The 20,523-nt window shown below is 38.2% G+C and overlaps 1 pseudogene across 1 annotated transcript in view; it reads right to left on the reverse strand.

Annotated features, from left to right (window-relative positions):
• Nucleotides 1-548: 548 nt before the first annotated feature.
• LOC146449179 (uncharacterized) overlaps nt 549-20,523 on the reverse strand; it is a 43,613-nt pseudogene continuing 23,638 nt past the window's right edge. Inside the window, exons 8-18 of the transcript XR_014860717.1 lie at nt 19,979-20,355; nt 19,043-19,210; nt 16,951-17,061; nt 16,656-16,772; nt 15,719-15,809; nt 12,696-13,070; nt 11,980-12,102; nt 11,358-11,480; nt 10,667-10,789; nt 9,210-9,344; nt 549-1,059 (exon numbers count right to left, since the gene is read on the reverse strand). The product of XR_014860717.1 is annotated as an uncharacterized LOC146449179 (transcript). The remainder of the gene's footprint in view (nt 1,060-9,209; nt 9,345-10,666; nt 10,790-11,357; nt 11,481-11,979; nt 12,103-12,695; nt 13,071-15,718; nt 15,810-16,655; nt 16,773-16,950; nt 17,062-19,042; nt 19,211-19,978; nt 20,356-20,523) is intronic.

Below are 20,523 nucleotides of genomic sequence, written 5' to 3' on the forward strand. Positions count from 1 at the left end.
AGGTACTAGCATCAGTGATATTTAAGCCTGATGAGATACGTTTCAACTGGCAAACCACTCAAAGCAATGGTATTGTCCTAGTTCATAAAAGGATTAAAACTACAAACGCTGAGAGACAACACTGCGACTATTCCACGTGGGTTTTGGTACATTGTTATACCATGATATTCCGAAAGTGTAAGCGCTTAATAAGCCTCAAGCTCAAGGCACCGGAAACAAAAAATATTCAGTAGGTGTCCTTAGCTGGTTTCATGGTAGTTTCCACTTGAAAACTGGCCTTAAAAGTGCAAATATACCTACAGCGCAAGCAAATTATTTTCAATCAAAATTCCAGTATAAGATTTTCTTGGCTCTCGGCTCTCTTGAAAGTGGAAGCATTATAGTTAAAGTAACTGATTAACATAACGTTTTCATTCTCTTCAATGCAACTAAACTCGAATTTAAGATAAGTGCAATTAGTGTTCACCTTCTAAATATAATAACCAAGAATGTTTTTTTTAAGAATTCCAGACTCGAATAATTTTCCGACAAAAAAAAAATAATTAAATTGAAATGTTAGTGAAATGTTGTTGGACTGACAGTCCCGAGATTAAAAAAACTCAAACGTGCACTTATGGTCTTGATCAGTTAAAAAAAATCATCCATATAAAATAACGTTAACAGTAAGGTTTGCTGAAAATGGAACAGTGTCAGTTCTTCTCTAGTCACTACCACAGAAGCGGAGAGAACAGAGAGGTGAACCTGTAAGGTAATACACGTAGAAAGAACCGCAGTTCCTCACTTGGATGGTAGTTGACCAATAGCAGCAATAACCAACCCAATTAAAACACACCGTTCTGCTAACTTGACCATCAGCAACATTAGGGTGCCCTCCTCTTAACCATCCTGTTGCAGAAGTGCCACACCTATTAATGGGTGGGCATGAAGAAGCCATTCGTTTTCCTGCAGCTCCCTCAAACCGATACCATCCATGAGTCATTCTCCGGTCACAATAACTGTAGTAACTGCTGTAAGTTATCTTTCTGGTACTACTGTTCAGAATGTAATAGCTTTGGCATTCTAAATAGAAACAGTAATAACAGTAACATAGTGATAGTCATAACAAATCAGACTACAACAAGTTTCAATTTGCTTTCTTATCACAAATCCTTATTGCTAGTGGATAATGTTTCTAAGCATTAAAATTATAATAGCTATAATAAACACTACAGCTCGTAATGCATTACGCTGCTAGGGAATATAGGGGCGTAGCTACCATACACACAGATGCGTACGCACCTATACCTGAATTCGTACCAACTGCAGTTCGCTGAATTTAGCAAGACAAATTAAGTTGTCAACCCCGGGTATTAAAACAATAACACATAATTGTACCGTACGCAATGACGCACAAGTCACGGTTGATATAACATCTCCCAGAAATGTCACCGCTTTGTGGGTGCCAGGTACAAAGGGTTTATTTATTCTTTTGAAATTCTAAATATTTATACACATAAGGAGTTTGACAATGGTGAGGTCCTCGTTGATTTTGCAAATGTTAAGAAAAGGCAATTGTGTCTTTGCCTGTAAAACATCTCATAACAATTTTTTCGTTTTCTATTTCTCAGTGCGCGAGCGGGCGGGATTTTGTAAATCATGTAATCTGATCTGTTCCGGAAGGGGAGCGGAATTTTTCGATCTCGTCCACGAACCCGCTACAAATATATGCAAACATTTGCTGAAAACGGCACCTGCTGAAGAATTGTCCTCTCAAGTTAAATATGGAACAAAAATCTCAGAGGAAGGGATGGCATCCTCTTCTCCTCGCCCGAGGCTTAAAATTAAGTCGCAGTATTGTTAACAATTAAGTGTTCAATTGGAGTGATGAGCTGCCATAGTAGCGTGAGTAGTTCGAACACAAAATGTTAAAAAATAAGACAAGGGGCGGGTGAGAGGAAAATATTATCAAAATTCAATCTACTCTACCTACATCATTCTTCCTTACATTTCACTATATCTGTAGATTTGTTTGTACGTTGGCAAATTTTTAGAGAAAGGAACTCACACAACTTTATCTTTGCTTTGAATTTCAAGTAACATTGTTAGTTAGCAGCGACGGCTTCGAATCAATAAGCCAGTGTGACGAAACAACTGTAACTCGATATTCACTTCGCTGATGCCGTGATCCTGGCCAGGCACTTACGCGTTCAGGGCGCTTTTAGAAAAGTACTGCTTGTGGGCTACGACTACTCTGGGACTGTAAAAGAGATCTGAGAGCCCTCCTCAAAAAAAAAAAAAATCGACGTTCAAGTATTAGCGTCAGTTTTTGGTTTTTACAGTAATGCAGATCCTGGAACGTCGATTTTTTGCGAAAAAAAAAATCTATCCATAACCACCATCCCCACAATTAAAAATATAAAATTTGTAACTTTGAGGGTATCAGTGTAGTGAATAGGCCTTATCACAGTTTTCGACGCCATTTTGACGAGCAGGCAAACATGCTTGAAATAACAGTGTTTGTATGGAAATCCGAAGTTAAATAATTTTTATAAAACATCTCTTCTGAAAAATGTATGAATTGGAAACTTTTGGCACTAGGAAAAAGGCTTTAAGAAAACAAATTGGAGGGGGGTAGCTGTGCCAGGAAGCGTCCAGATTACATTTGCCTGTAAAGCGAACCAGCCGTGAACTCAGTTCAGTGCTACTAAAAATAGTTCGCGGGAAAAAAATACAGGGAAATTTATGGAAAGTTCAAAACACGACTGGACGCTTTCCGGCACTGCTACATCCCTCCAATTTTTTTTTCTTAAAATCCTTTTCCTAATGCCAAAAGTTTCCAATTCATGAATCTTTCAGAAGCGGTGTTTTATGAAAGTTATTTGACATCGGATTTCCATACAAACACTGTTATTTCAAGCCTGTTTGCCTACTCGTCAGAATGGCGTCGAAAAGCGTGATAAGGCCTATTCCCCACCGACCAACCCGACCTCCCCCACCCCCATCCCCCCTGGCGATAAGCGTCAATTGTGGTTATTGTTTACTTTTCTAAACCGGTTTTCTCGTTGTTCCTGCCAGTTTCTTTCAATTTCCGAGAAGATAGGAATCTTGCCAGCCTTGGTCTGTCTGGGAAAGTAAAGAATAACCTCAATATTATTGACTCTTATAGCTAGGGGGGAGGGGGGAGGTCGGGTTGGTGGAGATTTCACAACTCAAATATACAGATTTCATATTTTTAGTTGTGAGGATGGTTGTTATGGATGTCTTTTTTTTTTTTTTTTTCGCGAAAAAATCGACGTTCCAGGGCCTGTATAACTGTTAGTTAAAAAACGAAATGACACTAATTAGGGTGCGTTCGATTGGGAAATCCGGATTTAGATTTTCATTCCGCATCAAAGGAACCGACGAATCCACTCTGGACAAGGATTCGTCGGTTCCTTTGATGCGGCGTGAAAATCTAAATCCGGATTTCCCAATCGAACGCGCCCTAATACTTGATTTTTTTTTTTTTTTTTTTTCACGCGAAAAAAAAAAAAAAAAGCTGGCAAGACGGGCTCTCGCATCTCGTTTACAGTCTTTTAGCTTGACAAAGTTTTCATCACCAGGGTAGTCGTAGCTTGGCCCACAAGGAGTACTTTGCACTGTTTACAGGATTCGCGCAGGATTCCATACCGAAATGCCTGGCCAGGATCACCTGCGCGTTACCCACATCAGCGAAGCGAATGTTCAGTGTCACATTGGTTTATTGATTTGAGCCGTCGCTGCTAAAAACCAACACTCAAAACAACACGGAAGGAACAAAGTCACACGTTTTTCTCCATTTTACTGATCGACTGCTTCAGTTAAGAAGATAAAGGAGCTGTAAAGTTTGATTTGCACTACTTTTTCCTGGGACATCGAAATGGTATGCAAATTTGTTGCACATGTTTCGTAGGCTAATTGACCGGAATAAATATATTATTTTAGAGCAGAATAGGAAAGAAATCTGGGATCGAAAAACATTGAATGGCTGTCTTCAGTCAGTCTGATTAGTTTAAATAGGGACCAATATGTGATGTTTGGAAACATTCACGGGCTCCAGATGTCAAGTGTTTGTGAATCGGTTCTGATCTCATAATTCGTGAAGTGAATTGCGAGCCTCAAGTATATTTGCACGCATATTCGATCCTCCTTGAGTGGGAAAGAGTTTGAATCAGAGCTTGAAACTTGGAACAAATAAAGTTCTTTTCTTCGTCTTTCGAGATATGAGATTTAATTTAGAGAAAATCACATACCAGAAATATTTTTTATTTTAATGAAAATAGGCATTAGTTTCAAGGCCATTTTGAGTAGCGTACACAAATCTGCATGCTTTAGAAAGCAGCCAGCGAGTTTGGAATGTTTATCGTATTAATTTTCTCGTGAGATGGTTGGTCTAGGTTTGTGTAAAGTTTCAAGTTCATTGAGTTATTTTACACCGTGAACGGGGCTTCGTCCTTTGACCTAAATTTTCGCGGTTTTCATCGGCCCGTGACCGCACCTAGGCCGCATTTCAAACTCTTGCAATTTTCTCAAAAAATAAAATACCTTGAAACTTTGAAATATGATTTTCGAAAATAGTTAATCCAAGGGTATCTTCAGGCAAAACATAAGAAATTCGACCAAGTGGTCGCTGAAATGCAGTTTTCGATTCTTACAGGCAGCCGCTCTTAAACTACCTAGAGCAATCACCACGTGCATTTTAGAAAACTATACGATAATAATAATAACAACAGATGTTATAAGAACATGTTTGCTCCGATTCCGTCTAATTTTGTTGATCCGCTGTTTTCAAAATTCAAACCAGTGGCAAAGCAATATAATCCAAATATAAATAAATTAGTGGATCCGATGTTTTTTTAATTACTGCGACAAAATGATAAAAAATGAATTAAGAAAAAATGCTTTGACAGGAAAAATGTTTAACAATGGGCCATGTGATCATTATTCAAGTTGATCATGATTATTCTTAATTAAAATTGTACTTTTAATAGGCAAGACTATCCATGGAATTGAAATGCATTCAACTTTATTCAGCCTGGGAGATGGGAGGGGACTGACTTTGAATATTCATAACACTTTTTATATGAAAGCAAACTTCGACCAACGTTGTGACGTTTTCATAAACGTATCTGATTATCCAATGAAAAAATTTGGTTGACATTTTAGATGTTCAAGTGGCATGATTTTTCCATGGCTACAAGACTTTGAGAACCATGTTTATCGACTTTTGGATTTTTTATCTCCTGTCGAAAATAATTTTTCTTTTTTTACCTTTTAATTTTATACTACTTTAACATGTCTCCATTGTGTTTGATGAATCGTTTGATGAAAGGTTTTGGAGAGCTTAGGAAATCCATGATGGTAGTCGTGATAAATGAACGACGTAATTCACACGTTGTATGACATCGTCATCGCATTCTGCGGACACCAAAGGAAACAGTTTTTGGATGTACTTATATCCTCCGTGTTTTATTGCATCGAGCGGAATCGGGAGTTAAGCAATGCACAGGTATGACGCAAGGACGTCACTGGTCACAATATTGATGATAATGAACTTTGTAATAGCACATAATCGCTCTCTCTTCTTATCTGAAGGACTTCAAAAATATTGTCGTAAACACTGAGCGTAAACTAAGAAGAAAAAAATCTTGTTGTGAACAAGTCATGAAAGTGAGTGTTACATTCGTCATTTGCCTTAAGTTATCACAAAATCTAACTAACAGTTCTGGAGTACTACCTGTGTGTTTCATGTTCTTTTCGCTGGGTGGCATCCGTGAGTGTCAGTCACGTATACCTTTGTTGAAAATTAGAGGATGCGTCCAAAAAACAATTAGCAAATTGAGGAAAGTACACGAATTTTTCAGAAGAAGGCTCTCATCCGTTTTGTATGAAATAATGTAAATACAACACAGCAAAGTGTTTTTATCCACTGCACATTTAGATTATTACAAACCATCTTTTTGTTTCGCTAAATTCCAGCCAAATAGGACGGCGGATATACAACGGGCTGGTCTTCCGGGAGAAACTGACGTCCCTCTATCTTCAATCTTCAATCAACACATTCTCGTTACTTGAAGGATATCCGTTGACATTATGTTTTCTTTGCATTTAAAGTGCCCCTAACCCTTCAATTTCTTTTCTTTTGGTAGATTTCTATATCTTTCAAGAACTCATTTTCGAAAAAAATTTTGAGAAATATTGAATCCTTTTATTTTTACGAGCGCTAGAAGTGAAGGCAGTCTTGTCGATATTTTCACCTATCGTTCGCATTAGTCCCCCACTCGGCCAAATATTGAGCGTGACGTAAGAAAAGGACATCGTGCAAAAATATCCGAAGATTCGCGGTAATGTTTCAATTGTAAACAGAGAAAATGGTTGGAAAATGTGTGGTTTTTGGATGCAGCAACTCTCGAAATGTAGAGAAAGGAATCAGCATGCATAAGATTGCTTCTGAATCCTTCTGGTGTCCTTTTCTTACGTCACAGCTAAGAAAGTGTCAAATATCGGACGCTTCTCATTGGCTCGTTCCTAATGAGCCCACGAGACAAAAATTTTTCCAGCGGGACTTAAAGCGCGCAGAAATTTAAAAATTTCAGTAACTTTTAGCGCTCGTAAAATAAAAAGGATTCAATGTTTCTAAAAAAAATTTTCGAAAATGAGTTCTTCACAGATATGGAAATCTACCAAAAGAAAACAAATTGAAGGGTAAGGGGCACTTTAAAATTAGAACCCAAAAATCCGGGAATTGGAAGTATGAAATAGTCCAAGAGGAGAATTCAGACCGCGAGACCACAAAAAAGATTGCCCAACTTGGCTAAATTCTTAAAATGCCAACCTAAAGCCGAACGGCAGCGAGATATAATCTGCCAAGTAAAAATGGTTGATGCATGGTGTAATCCGATTATAGTTTCACCATATTAAATGCGATAGTAGAGATAAACTGTATAAAAACCGACGGGTATACTGCAATGAGAGTATGCAATCAATCGCCAGGAATTCAAATGAAAACGGTGTGGGGGCCAACAGTTGGTGTATCAAGATATTTTGACATAGCTCGGAGCACTTCACAGATATGATGTATACAAATTAGTAAAACCAAACACAACTTGTTCTAAAGAACTATACAACGTGACGGAGATGAGCAATAGATTTTTGTCAGATGAATTTTCGATGGCTGACATCTATGCAACGAAATCATAATGTGATCTTGTGTTATACCACTGACGGATGTTATTTCACTAAAGAATGTCTAGTTTGGAAAAGTCATCTTTCGAAAACAAGAGCTTTCATGTTGCCCACTCGCCTCCAAATCGTGTGCTGGCCGTTTCTTTTTAAAGACTTACGCAATTTGAATATTCCATATATTAATTCCTTCATTTTGAGAGGGAAGTAGGACGGGTAAGATAGACGCTATCCTATTCCAGATACCTACAAGTTTAACAGGTTCGTAATAAATTCTTGATGGACTTTATGAAACTAACAAATTTCGCCAAGTTCCTCTATCCTATTTTCTTTATTACTGTGTGCTACTTCGTATGGTGGAGATATAGCGGGCAGTGGGTCGTTTTTCGTTTAGAAAAACACAAACGGAAGATGAAAGTAAACGTGCCAGACTGAAAAGACCTTCCAATGCATACCAAAGAATTACAAATTATTGATCATTCACCTTTCTTAAAAACATCTGAACGAAACAGCATTTTAGCAGGTGGATGGCAGGAAAACTTGTACGGAACGGGAATAAATCACGAAAAAGACCGGAGAAGAAGAAGAAGAGGATTACTTCTCATGCACCCCACCAATTGGGCTTTTTTTGCAGTGTTCCAGTATGTAAAGACCTTTTTAATGGCCGATTTTTAACTATACACAGTAAAAGGTTTTACGGGAGAGTCGTGCTGGTACGACGCCGACGACGCAAGGTCAGAGCCGGGATAAAATTGTACCCAGGTGGCCTTACGACTTTGATTGAAAGATAAATATATGAAGAACAGATGTGTATTTTGTCTTTTGAGGAATCTAGATAGACCCCCCTCCTCAAAGACAGGCACACCCAACAATCTCACACTTGCAAAACCGTGCTATGAGTTACACGTTTATTAAAGGTTTCACTCAATAGACTCAACTTGTGTGGGCCCTTATGATTGAGAGTTGTGTGTTGAGCCAATGCTTTGGGAATATTTTAAATGTTTTGTACATTGCCTGCACTTCTTTCATTCTTCGAAGCATTTTGCCTCCTAAACAACTAATTAAATTCTCGAAACTATCATTCCACCATTCAGTTCAACCATAATTTACTTGTTCATGTAGTTTGTCCATATTTACACTGGGGATAAAGACTTTTCTTATTTCTGTTTTTTCTTTATCATTATGAATATTATGATCATAATTCGTGGGAACACCGAAACGCTGTCTTAAATATGATTCTACCTGTAATTTAAATCATCAAATTATTATTTTAACCTGCATAATCCTTTCTTTGTTAACTGTCAACAAAAACAAGAGCTTAGAATCAGCACGTTCGGATTAAGTTTATTAGTTATGCAGTCACAGAATATCTGCGTGTTTTAGCTGCCCTTTTTATAATAAATAATTAACAACTATTGACCGAAGTGGAGTTGCTTAGTCGCAGTTATTTATCACTGGCCTCCGACGCTGAGGTGAATAGTTGTATTACTATATACTAAAACAGTGCGATAATATGGCACGAAAGTGCTGAGTTTTATATCATTGATTCTTGTCAACCATTCAATTTTTCGTACGATATATTTGCATTTGTAACCAAAAGCCTTTTCAAAAGTTTCATCCATAAATTTGGGCCTAAAAGGATCAAGCTTTACTTGTAAAAACTGCCAACCAAATTTTGCCGCCTTGTTTGTGTTAGCGGGAACAGCTTCTTCGTTTATTTGTGAAATTTCTTCGTTTGTTACCGTAAGAGACCGCGAAACCATTTTTCTCGTAATATACGCGACGTTCACGAGCTTTTTGGAGGTGAATAGCACGTTCCAGTAGCCAAACAGAGCGCATCGATGCACTATCCACTGTTTTAGTTTATAGTAATATATAATATCTCTGGTAGTACAGGAGAAACTCAATGCATAATGAAAACGGGTAACGGGACCTCTCATCTCCACGTTGCTCTTGAACTTCGTGTGTGGGTTTGTTTTTTTGCAGAATTCAAGTATATCAATCAATTATATCAGATCTTTGTGACTCACCTGACGCAGAGTGACTGCAGTTTTTCCCATTCCCTACCAAAGGATGGTTGCACGAACAATTGTAAGATCCCAAGGTATTCGTACATGAACTAAAATTGTGGCAGTCGTGAAAGCCGCTAGCACACTCGTCGATATCTGCGGAAAAAATAATTAAATCAAGACGCTCATTACTGACATATAATCAAGTGCCTTTTGGGCAGCGTTTACACGATGCCGGTCGAGACCGTTACCGAAACCGGGTCGCCGGTTGAAATTTCACTTCTGCGCGAAGATTCAAAATGGGGAACCTCGCATGGAGTACAGCACTGGTTTAAAATAAGTTATGGTAGCGGGTACTTTCAACAGGAGTTCTACTTCGTTGTCAGTCTATGCGTCCATGTGAATTGTGCGCTAATTTTCGCCACGTTGACCACAAGTCACCAAAGCGTGATATAAGAGTTTGTATGGCGTTAACATGAAATCAAAAATAGACAACAATATTCTCACAAAACCCCAAAAAACATAATTAAATCTGAAAAAGCTTACCCGGTGTGTGTTTTGCTGTGTTTGCAAGGCTTCTCGGTGCTTCCAAACGCTGTTTTGAGCGGTTTATCTCTCAGCGGCTGGTCCACGTGCACCACTGTATTATGTTAAGGAAAAGTTGGAAACTTGAAGTCGAGTTTGAATGTAATTTGACCCGTCATTTGAGGTTTTCGAAGTGCTCTCCTCAAATGACGGGTCAAATTACATTCAAATTGGACTTCAAGTTTCCAGCCTTTCATTAACATAATACAGTGATGCACGTGGACCAGCCGCTGAGAGATAAATTGCTCAAAACGGCGTTTGGAAGCACTGAAAAGCCCTGAAAACACAGCAAAACACACAGGGTAAGCTATTTCAGACTTGATTATATTTTGTGTGGGAACTGATTGTTGTCTAACTTTCGATTTCATGTTAACGCCATACAAACTCTTATATCACGCTTTGGCGACTTGCGAGTTGACAAAAAGAAAAAGACGGCGTAATTATCGAGCCCAGATCCCCTTCCTCAATAATGAGTGCCTGGGAACGAGATCGGGATAACGTAAGCACTTGAAAACAGTGAGATTGGCACCGTGTAAACGCTTTGAAACCGTATTGTTTTCCATGCGATTTTAAGGGCAGGAAACCGTGAAGATTTGAAACCGCGTTCATGTAAACTCTGCCTTACTTTAGCCTTTGTTATAGTTTAGTCATCTTACTTTTGAGGAAACACGTGAATAACAGTATATGTAGCAAAGAAAGAAATAAAGTAGTTAATAAACAATTCAATGTAGCTTTCTGAAATTTGCTCCCAGATTAGCTTATAACCGCCACCAAGGCTCTGGTTAAGTGTTTACGGGCCTGCTTACAGGCCATTTTGTCTTGAAGTTTTCGTTTAGCGAGAGATTAAGAAAGGTTGGATTATGGAAATGCAAACAATACTACTCCCTACTTACCGGTACAAGTTTTTCCGTCGCCCAAATATCCAGAATTAGATGCACAGGTGTGCGATCCATAGGTGTTATTGCACACGGCGTTGACATTACAGCTGTGAGAGTTGGTAGAACACTCATCGATATCTAAGATGAGAAAGAAATGTAATGGGAAAAATTCTTAATGATTATACTTAATCTATATTGAATTTGCGCTCTCGTTTAATTGTTCTAAAATTCGTCTGCTTGTTTTGCACTATTACATTTTTGTTATTCTGTCACTGTTGCTGCTTTTATTGTCGCTGTCGCTGTTTCTGCTGCTGTTGTTGTTTGGGCAATAAAACACCTATTTAATGTATGAAAAGTTCGCGTAATTTTTGGATGACCCTGTTAACTTCAAAATTACTTGTCCCCGAAAACATTTGTCACTATGCACAATTTTATGCAGCATATTTTATTCTGCTCTTTGGACAATTTAAACGAAGCACCTGAAAAATAAATAAAATAAAATACGCGTGCAAACCTGATATACAAACCATCTTTTCTTCAATTTCTTGTGCACTATGAAGCGAGGATACTTTGAGTTGCCTTAATTTAAGAGGCTCCTGCTTAAGTACATATTCCTCACGCTATTTTTACACCCATGAACGGAGGTTCAATTATAAAATGAAATGAAATACCCAAAATGAGTAAAGCGCAGATTAAAGTAGCTTACCAGTGCAAATCTTTCCATCGCCTGAATATCCAGCTTTACATGCACATGTGTACGATCCGTCGGTATTACTGCACGAAGCATTAACACCACAGTTGTAAGAGTTGATGACACATTCATCTATATCTATGAAAGTGTAATGAGAGAAAACGTTGCATATGAAAACTGTCGTAAGCTGCACCAGACAAGTTCTTTAATTTCTATATGGAAAAGTCTCTAAAGGCCTGTTTTTTTTCTCGCCTCTTTTTGTTCTTGCTGTTGATTCACTCAATTGGATTATTAACATATAAAAAAACTCAGAATTTCTAGTGGTCCATGTCACTTGCACACAAAATGATCTGGAATAACATTAGTCTACGTGTACGACTCAATGTTAGAATTGTGTGCTATAAAATATGACTGATACAACTTCCACGCTTTCACTGCACATCTTTTTGTTTATATGATCATCCTCTTGATCGCCATCAAAACTCGGTTATAATTATTTTAAACCTTGTCCTCGTTATTTTACTGACGTATTTGTCATCTTCTCGGTGAAAACATTTTCACCATTCTAGTTCCATGTGGATGTGAACGACCATATAAGATTTTACAATTTTCTGTGCCATCATTATCAATTTATTACCATTGCAAATCTTGCCATTTCCTGTATAGCCGGATTTACAACCACAGGTATACGAGCCCTTGGTGTTTTGACAAGCAGCATTGGGGTCACAATCAAAGGAGTTTGTAGCACATTCGTCTAGGTCTGGAAAGATATAACAAAAGACAACAACATTAACCTCCATGCAGACAGGTGGGGGTAGAATCTGCCTCGGCCTACTTTCAGGGTTTATAACTTTCTTTTTTTTATTTTGTGCAAACGAAACAAAACTTCATGACCTTTTCTGTTCTAGCAATTCACAGGGAAATATATGGAATGGAAGGCCAGAGTTCACTGAATGTTTGGTTTTGTGAACAGAGTTGATAACGTAATTTGATACTAACGTCTACTGTTAGTCCTTTGTCAGAGCGGATAAAGGCATTGTGGGTTGTATGCTGCTTATATTGCGTGAGCGGTTGGGCTACGCTATAAAGTCAATGAACAAAATTAAAAAAATATGTGACATCTGATATGATCCGCGACGTCAATTATTCGCCGATAAATGGCTGATTTCTCCTTCTTAACGTTAACTCCTTTAATGCAAATCATTAACACTCTGAGAAATGCTCATTTGAGGCAATTATTCGTTCCCAGATGGATGTTTTGTTTTACCTATCTAAAGTTTTAAATGACGCTAACAAATATGTCTCCACGATGCTACTTAGAAGAAAGGCCTAATAAAGTCGTTCTCCCTGTACCTGTAAAACAAGTAAAGTTGTTGCAATTATTGCATGGTACATCATTCCAAGTATAACCATGCTTTGCACCCAAAGTGTGCACACAGTCTTCATTTCTCCAGTTATTTGGTTGTCTCGGCGCCCAGAACCTAAAGCTGCTCACTTCTTTGTTGGTCCAAACAAACGATCCATCAACACTTCTGTCATTCAAACCAATCCAACTTCGTTCGCCGTTATTGCGATGCTGGATGTAGACATTTTCCTCTTGATTGTGAACGGTCACTAGATCTGAGTGCATTGTTGAACAGTTTGATTCAGCGGCCAGCCATGAGGCGCATGTGCGGCTTGTGAAGTAGCAGTAACCACCAAAGTAACTCCAGCCTGGTCGGCATATGTCTGTATGAACAGAGGACATAAAAAAATATATATATATATATTTAGTGGTAATTTTTCCTTAGGAATTTTTTTTTTGTTACCAGGCAACCAATTCTGTTATGATTCAGCCGTGTTAGTTATTAATTACGTTGGCTAGTCATTAATAATTTGAAATAGTGTGATTTTAAAGTTTTAGACAAACAACCAAACTCGTCCTCCTCGGTTAATGCATAGCTTATGACGTACTCTCTAAGGGAGTGGTTGTATTATGTGTTATGGCACTGCTGGGATGCGGGTCCGGGGAGTGCAAATGCAGGGACTATAACGGTATCCGAAGAGGTAACAAAAATGTGCGTCATCTTAAATGGTGCTCAAAACTGAACTTAATATAAAAAAAAACCTCTGCAAATTAGAAATCCTGCACATTCAACGTGCAGAATGTTATCTGCTTAATTACTTTGCTGCTTTTTGATGAGTTTCCGGCAGACATTAAAAACACAGATGGCATTGAAAGAAATGTGATGGTATATTTCCAGCCTGGTAAATGAATGAATGGCCATGGCCTTAGCTCCCACGAGTCTCCTGTAGCTCAGTGGTAGAGCATCCGAACTAGTAATCGCAAGAGAGGATGAAGGTAAGAGAGGTAATCCCCCATATAGGTCCTACTCCCATCGTAATCCCTCTGAAGTTATTTTTAGATCTCCTGCGAGATCCAGTGTCCCAAGAGGGTTAGGTGATAGCCAATCATATATCCTGAATTTTACCCGCGTTGACAGCTGAGCCGATTCCCACGCAATGCTACGCGTCTTTCGCGAATTGATCTAAAAACAAAATGGCGGAACATGCATACAGGAAGCGGCGCCTGCATATGTTTTGTGGACGAATGCGTGTTTAAAGTGGCTGTATTTGGACAACGCAGATTGGAAAAGAATCGCTCCGCATGATTTGTTTGATAGCCCAGCTGTGCAGAAATTATGCAAGAATATTACAATACAATTAGCTGGCGAAAATTTAAGCCGTGATTGAACAGGCAAATACAAACATCTAAACCTAGGTACGAATTTTGACATTTTTATCGCAGTGAGTATAAAATCCCTTAGCTTCAGTCAGTCAAATCTACCTTCTTTTTACTTTCTAATCACGTATGTAGTTAAGAGATTCGTCGGAAGAAACGCGAGAAACAAATCTTTTTTCATGCAAGAGTGTTACATTTAGCTGTCGAAACATTGAAAGCCGCGATGGAACAGACGAGTAGAAACATCACAACCTCCGGCACGAATATTGATATTTTTATCTCAGTGAGTTCAAAATCCGATTGGTCATTGAAATCTACATTCCATTAGCTTTCTAATTGTACGTGTAGTTAAGAGATTCGTTGGAACATACGCGAGAAACAAATCTTTTTTCATGCAAGAGTGTTACATTTTAATAGCTGTCGAAACAGTGAAAGCCGCGATTGCACAGACGAGTATAAGCATCACAACCTCGGCACGAATTTTGATATTTTTATCGCAGTGAGTACAAAATTTCTTCAGTCATTGAAATTTACGTTCTATTTTCTTTTTAATCACGTATGTAGTTAGGAGATTCGTTGGAGGAAACGCGAGAAACAAATCTTTTTTTCATGCAAGAGTGTTACATTTAGCTGTCAAAACATTGAAACCCGCGATTGAACAGACGAGTATAAACATCACAACCTTGGCACGAATTTTGATATTTTTATCTCACTGAGGGCAAATCCCTTTGGTCATTGAAATCTACATTCCATTAGCTCTCTAATCACGCATGTAGCCAAGAGATTTTTTAAAAGAAAGGCGAGAAACAAATCTTGGCTTTATTTTTGCAAGAGTGTTACATTATATTTGAATTAAGGCCGCGATTGAACAGACGAGCATAAACATCACAACCGCGGCACGAAAAATTTTGATATTTTTGTCACAGTGAGTTTAAAGTCTATTCAAACATTCAAATCTACATTCTATTAGCTTTCAAATCACGTTTATTACTAAGAGATTCGTTGCAAGTAACGCGAGAAACAATTTCTTTTATGAAAGTGTATGATTGTGATTAGCCGTTGTAGAATTAACAACGGTGAAAGACACGTAACGCGCGAGGTAACATTATCCGCGAAAAATTCGATACCCTCTAAAAATAACTTCAGAGGGATCATGATGGGGATAGGGCCTATATGGGGGATTACCTCTCTTACCTTCATCCTCTCTTGGTAATCGGAAGGTCTTAGGTTCGACTCCTGATAGGAGCACTCGGATTTCTTTTTTCCGAGTATGCCTGCGTCACTTTCTAGAATAATCATCATTCTCACAGATGGCATTGTTGGTTAAAAGTTGTTGTCTCGGCCTTTATTACAATATATATCGTGGTGATGGAAACAAGTAGTTACCAAATTTAACCAAAATAGTTCTAATAAAGAAACATCTACGGAAAACCTTGAAAAAATCAGAGAACACCCTAACAGAATTCCACCTCCACCCCGCCACTCTATACCGTCCTAAAACAAGAGTATTAAAATATACATATTTACATTGGTTTGCCCAATTTGGTTATAAATCCAATCTTAAGGTTTCACTTATTTATTAATCTGTATATTTGTACATTGCTCGTTTCCATTGATTTTTTTCTGTGAACAAAAAGTTTTTTTGTACTCTTACCTGACAGGACAGTGTATGATATAGAGAGCGGGTCATACTTTGACACATACAATTCCTTTACACATACTCGAGCTCCTGTGGTGTTGATATACTGTAAAATAAGACAAACTCATATGAAATGTTCTATGCTTTTCTTGTTTGCTTCATAAACTTTGCCTCGCCTTTTTTATCACAACCTTGAACCTGCGTAATTTGTGCGACTAAAACTTAGAGATTTATGATCGTTCGTAATTGAGCGAATTAAAGAAAATTGTCTAAAATATAATTGGTGCTACGGATGCAGTTTAAACAAACCAGAAAAACAAATAACGTTATTTAGAGAGGTAAACCCGAGCTCTTTGAATGGTACATTATTTAGATAGTTGACTCACAGATTGCTATACTGTTTTTCAACACAGAGTTACTTTTGTATTTCAAAAAGTGTCTCATTGAGTTTATGACCTCGATCGAATCTTTATCCAACACGCCGCGTGAGCATTCTTGCGCTGTTAACAAATTGATAATTAAATTTTATAGCAATGGCAATTCTACTTGATTGTCCATTGGTGTCCGGAAGCGGCAACATATACCGCTGCAAAAGCTTGAAATGTTGATTATCATTAAAACCTAGAAAACTCACGTTACATTGTAAAATGTGTTCATGAATCATAAACCTCCATGGTAAATTCTCCCCATTTTTAAATGGATTTCTAACAGCTACAATCGTGGGCAAATCTCGTTAAGGAATCTGAACGCGGCCCACCAAAAACAATAATTTACTATTCCTCCCCTCGAATTTCTACAAGTTACTTCTTCCTCGCTTGGAAGGGTACGTTTTACTACTAATAATTAATATTTGTATGGCGCAAATTAACATGGGCATATTGTCCACGATTGTAGTGATATCTCTCACAGGTGAGGTGAACATATCTAGTATAGATTGAAGCGGCTGACCTACCTCCACCCAAACTGTTATGGAATTGTGCATAGGATCTTGATTTCCACCACTTGAGGAATGGTTTCATGAAACAAAAACGCTCGGAGCATTTTGATATACTTTAGTGAAGTGTATGTCCTATGAAAAAGTCGTAGTGGTTAGAACAGGATTACATTAACTCTCAAACTAATTAATATAATTCGCTTTGAAATTGGCGATCCTGCGGATTTCAAGGATATATACGTCCAAAAAGAAAACATACCCTTTTCTCTCCAGCAAAACATTGCAGTTTAAACTAAAAAAGAATTGCACTGACCTTGCAGAAGGCATTATTGAAATCAGCAGGAGGAGGCTGAGAGTTTGCAAAATAAACTGAACTGTGTTCCGAGAAGAGAGGCTTGTGAAGAGAGGAAAAAGCCAACCAGCTCTAGAGAAAATAAGTGAGATAAAATCTTATGAAATGTAGGTAACACTATCATGTCACTGGGCGCGTGACATTACCATATACAATGGCAGTTAAAGTGAAGGCTGACCTAATGTTAGACTTAAGAGAAGTAGACCATAGCTGATTAGGTTTTCAAAATGGTGTTTGTACAAATGGGAGAATTCAAGAAAGCTTAATATGTTTACGCCACATCACGTAGATATAATATTTTCTATTTAAGGTGGCTGGTACCAGTTTTCAGCTTTTTGACAGTTTATGACTTTGATAGAATAGGACAAAAAGATAAACCAAGGCCATTGTAACACTTTAAATTATAGGGTTGAATTACTTGATTTATAGTTGACCAAAATTAAGGGTTATTTCGGCACTGGCGGTTCCCATGGCAAAGTTTTAAAAGGATTATTCAGACCTACTGTTTAGCTTGCGGCACTAATAACTAAAAAAAAATTAAATTTGTGACCCCCTGATTTTTTTTAGTAATAGCTTTTGGCATTTGAAAAGGAAAATACACAATGATTTTAAAAAAATTCTACGGAACGGATTTTTTGTAAATTGGAAAAAAAGACAATTTTACGCCGTGAAAATTTCCTTCCGTAGAATTTTTTAATTTTTTTCTGATGTTTCCTCTCAATAATAATATCATATTGAAACAATAAAAAGAGGGGGACACCGGACTTGTTTTTATGTAAAAGCCTTCGTGAGTTTAGTAATTCTCACGCGCGTCTTCGCGCTTTCAAAATCTGGATACTATAAGATCAACAGTTGCTCATGATCAGTTCTGACTACCACTGACTGTTGCGTGCAGCTACTCTTTGGAGAATTTCGGAGTCAGTTGATCTGCCGTTTTCAGTTTTTTACTGCTCAGAAGATTACTTAGTGGCCGTTACAGCCTCCTGGACTCACCTTGAAGGATTTCCTCACAACGTCTGGCTAGATTAGCCATTTTTTTTTTTTTTTTGCCAAATCAGGCATCAAGCGAAAGTTTGAAATGGACCAAACTGCTTGCAGAACACGTGTCAGTGGGTGTTTCAGAATATTGAGATTACAAGACTTCTAAATTGTGCAATGCAGAGCTTCTATATTTGACATTTTCTCGGGCATTTGTCCTTATCTTTTGCGGTTGTTTTCGTCGAAGTGTATAACGATGGCAGCCAACATTCTCTTCGTCCGCGTGACTCGCGGGGTTCTCGTTGATAAAGTTGTCAGTGGATTAGGCAGGATGGCAAGCAGTGTCAGTTACAAATGTTATGTAAAGTTTGTGAAGGTCGTCGTAAGAGTGGCCGTTGAGCACAAAAAATACAAACTATAGAATGTCGCCAAGACGATCAAGCGAGATAATTTGTGGTAGTATGTCGGTTCTCCATTTTATAAAAATTTTGCGAGTCCTTGAAGCTCCGTCACGATCGATCACAGTTCTGCCTTTCAAACTTAACATTGAACACCAGAAACAATTTGTCTTGAACATAAGGAATTAACTGAGGTCGTACTAGTAGATACAGTCTCGGATATACGCGAAATTCGTTTAAAACAGGATAAAAGTAACCTAGCAAGAAAAAAGCCACGCGCCGCCATATTTGTTTTGATTTTTAGTCTCTCTTTCTCGCGTGTCTTTCGCGCGTGACGCACGATAGTCAGACCTGCTCCCCGCGCGAGGAACCTGGTACCAGCTACCTTAAAATGATGCATGGAAAATTTTGAAAAGTCCACATAAAGTAATTAACTGATAATTCAGTTTGTGTACATTTTTGGACGCGTTTCAGCTTATTAAAGTGTTAATATTGTGTTCTTGAAAGGGGTTTTCCAGGTAATCTTATGAAAACTCAATAAAAAAGACCTTTGACTGAAACCAATTTTCTTCTTACCCTCTGTGCAGCCGGTAAGGATGTCGTATGTGGCACATATGAATTGGGTTATATCAAAACATAAAAGCAGGGCAAAACAACAGAAATTTGTATGTGCTTACCACGTAAATATCTTCATGAGAGCCTGCGTAATTTTGCAGTTCCCTCAGACATATTTTCAGTGAAGATTGGGAGAGGTCCTCCAACCAAACACTGGCAGCATCCGTTTTCAGTCTAGCATGGTGGTGTGCCGCGGAAACAAAAACTGAAGGTTTCTTTGAAAACTTACCCTGTAGATTAGAGGAAATAAAAAAAAGGTAGAAAAATAATTATGCGGCTTAGTTGTACCGATGCTACCTTAGCGCAAAAGACGTCTATAGATTTAAGTGCATCGTATGAATATAAAAAAATGAATGTAATTCCGAGTAAAAGCATTGTGTCAATGATACGGACAACAAATGCAAGGAAACGTTGGTGAACATAATTGTTATATTTCGATTTGATACTATATCACCTGCAGACTAAGGTAACAACAAGTAGCTGTGATTTAAGTACTGAAAGATGGTAAATTAGCAATTTAAAACATGCAAATGAAAATACAAAACAAGACGTTAATGTCAGGAGAATAGGCATAGTTCTCTGCTAGCTTTTAAACCATTGTTAAAATATGGTGCTGAAAGCTTGATATGGTAGGCTTCATGGTATAGTAGTAAATTCCAATTATTCAGAAATCAACATTAGCCCATCCAAGATGGTTGCCACCGGAAATCATGAAAAAATTAACACGATCAATTAACGTTGTGGACCTAAAAGCAAACATCTTTGGGCGAACTATCTATCTTCCAAGTGTCACTGTCGTAACTTTAATAAGGCGGGCGAGGAATCCGCCCAGACCCTCCCTCCGCCTCTGAAAACAAAGAAAAGGCAAGTCTAGATATGGTTAAATGCGCACTTCTGTACCGAGGAAAAAACTTGAAAACAGCGACCTCCCACCCCTACCCCCTTACTTTGGCAAGGAAAACAAAAACTAAAAGAAACGAAACAAACAATTCACTTACCGAGGGAAAATTCACAGTCTCACAAGTTGTCCCAGTCCACCACTGTGATATGCGCACCTCTCCACTGACACCACCAACTGGAGCTCCCTGATAACCCATCCAGTCAACGGTTACGTTAGCACTAGATTTGCGTTCGTTGAAACCGGCTGCCATCACACAGGCAGTGAATTGATGGTAATTTACGTGTTCAACCCAAGAAACTGTGGCATCATGGACAAAGGACTTGTCACTGGTGTCAATGTGATTGACAGTAATCTGCACATCAATGGGTTTGTCAGGATAGAAAATGTAAGGTTGGAAACGGATTACTTCACAATGGGAGTACCCCAGTGATGGAATGTGTGGCATGTGACGACGACCGCGTTGAAATGGAAATCCTGATATGATGATGCAAAACGTGAATCAACATAAGTGACTAAAAACAAAATGTTGTTATAGTACAAAAATATATATAAGACCAAATGACTGGAGTAGTAGGTTATGTTGGAAATTAACCTGGTTAGTGGATCCCCTTGGATCCCCTTGGATCCCCTTGGATCCCCTTA

Source organism: Pavona decussata, unplaced genomic scaffold (genome assembly GCF_977016875.1).
Source record: "Pavona decussata unplaced genomic scaffold, jaPavDecu1.1 SCAFFOLD_609, whole genome shotgun sequence".
Taxonomy (NCBI): Eukaryota; Metazoa; Cnidaria; class Anthozoa; order Scleractinia; family Agariciidae; genus Pavona; species Pavona decussata.